This window comes from Parasteatoda tepidariorum, unplaced genomic scaffold, assembly GCF_982258835.1.
Source record: "Parasteatoda tepidariorum strain Cologne lab strain unplaced genomic scaffold, Ptep-v5.0 scaffold_79, whole genome shotgun sequence".
In the NCBI taxonomy this organism is placed as follows: domain Eukaryota; kingdom Metazoa; phylum Arthropoda; class Arachnida; order Araneae; family Theridiidae; genus Parasteatoda; species Parasteatoda tepidariorum.
In genome coordinates this window covers 122,201-124,607 of record NW_028257438.1, presented here as the reverse complement: position 1 = coordinate 124,607, position 2,407 = coordinate 122,201, and positions in this window count along the sequence as shown.

Sequence of the window (2,407 nt, the reverse complement as noted above, 5' to 3'; positions counted from 1 at the left end):
AATTAGGTAGAGCACAGGGCCGAGAATTGAACCTTGCGGAACTCCTGCTTTAATGTTTCTAGCGGAAGAAAAATGCTGTAATTGATCTTAATATGAAAAGTTCTGTTTGTCAGATAATTATTAATTAGTAGTATTAGATCTTTGGGGATATTGAAATTTATGAGCTTGTATACGAGGCCCTGATGCCAGACTCGGTCAAAGGCTTTGGCCACATCCAACATCAGGAGCGCTGTTGTTTCTTTTTTGAAGAATCTTTGGTTAATATTCTCAATAACTATCGCAAATCCGTGGCGCAGAAGCCCCTTTATAGTACTATCGCAAATCCGTGGCGCAGAAGCCCCTTTATAGTACTAGGTTTGAAATAAAGATTGTTTTTTTAAATGATTAATTATTTTATAGTTTGAAATTTTACAGCTTAGAAAAGAAAACACTCTATCACCTTAGACAAATATCTTATAAAAGATAATTAGACAATAAAACTAATTATAAATAAAACTAATTAGACAATACAAATAATTAAATCTTGTAAAAGATAATTAGACAATAAAACTAATTATAAATAAAACTAATTAGACAATACAAATAATTAAATCTTGTAAAAGATAATTAGACAATAAAACTAATTATAAATCAAAACTAATTAGACAATACAAATAATTAAATCTTGTAAAAGATAATTAGACAATAAAACTAATTATAAATCAAAACTAATTAGACAATACAAATAATTAAATCTTGTAAAAGATAATTATAAATCAAAATAGAATTATAAATCAAAATAGAATTAGACAATACAAATAATTATAAATACAAAAAAAACATTTTCAGGGATTTCTTTATCGCAGACTGTCTGAATAGGTAAAAAAAAAAAAAAAAAAAAAGAACTGTATCATGCTATCCTCTATTGGTGGAATTGCAAGTTATTCAGGAGTTTCTTTATAAAGAATCTTATTACAGTTTAGTTATTTGAAAAAAAAAAAAAAAAACATTTCGTGGTTTTCTTTATCGCGTAACGCTTAATTTAGTCGTGATTCTATTATTATTTGACGATAAATGTTATTCCAATTACGGATGTTTGTTCAAAGGGATAGAAAGGATTCTATTATTATTTGACGATAAATGTTATTCCAATTACGGATGTTTGTTCAAAGGGATAGAAAGGATTCTATTATTATTTTAACTATTAATAACAAATTAACATTTTTATCCTACTCTATATCATTTTTAAAATTTTAATCGCATTTTATTTCTTTTCTTTTAGGTTCATGTCTTTGGTTCGAAACGGAAGAAAGTAGAATCATCTCAAACTAGTTTCCAGTTTTTACAATCAATGCGAATAAAGGAACGCATCCAATATGAAAATCCAAAAAGACTTTTGAAAATTTTGGAAAGTCTACATAAAGACGTTTATTATAACAAGCTCTTTAGTGATTTGAATAATCTTTTAAAAAGGGACCAACGGTTATGTTATAAAAGGCATACTTGATCTAGAAAAGAACTTTTAAAAGTATTTTTTGACTCTGCACATTCCTGTAAATTAGAACAATGGAAAGAATTATATAAATACTTGAAATCTGAAAATTGCATTTGTGGTGGTATGAATAACTATTTAAAAATTCGCAATAGTCGCTTAGTAAAAGGAATAAATCTATTTGATGGTATTATTATTATTATTATTATTTTTTTTTTACTTCACTTGATTCTGATCATCTGACTTTATTTGTTAATCGCATGCAAGGACACATGTAAATAGAAATTGTTTTTATGCTTTTGAGAAACAGCGACCTTTTGTGTCATTCTAATGTTAAAATTTGTATCATGTCATTTATTATTTATTATGAAAGAGGATTAAAGGTCTGGACTGACCCGCGGACATCATTAAGTCGAGGCTAAGAAGCCACCGTGACTTTTAATTTTTAATCACATGAAAGGACACACATACATAGAATAAAACTATAATTAATTCAAGTGAACTTTTTGTATCATTCTAGCGTGTTATAAGTTGCGCAAGACCAATTATAAATATTACGTGAAAGGACACACATAAACAGAAAAAAAAAACTATAATTATATACTTGATATAAAAAATAAAAAAAACTGTAAACTTTTGTATCATTTTAGCGTTAAAAAAATTTTGTGCAAGATCAAAAGACAGAATCGTCTGGAATAAACTTTTTCTGGCGTCATCTCCTTCGCCCACTCAAGTAATAAATATCACTCAATTCATAAATGTCACATACAAGGACACACTTAAACAGAAAAAAAATTATAATTATATGCTTTAGAGAAATAAGCATTATTTAATGCGTGACAAACAAGCGACCTCTTGTAACATTCTAGCTTAAAAAAAGTTGTGCAAGATCAATCATAAATGTCACATACAAGGACACACTTAAACAGAAAAAAA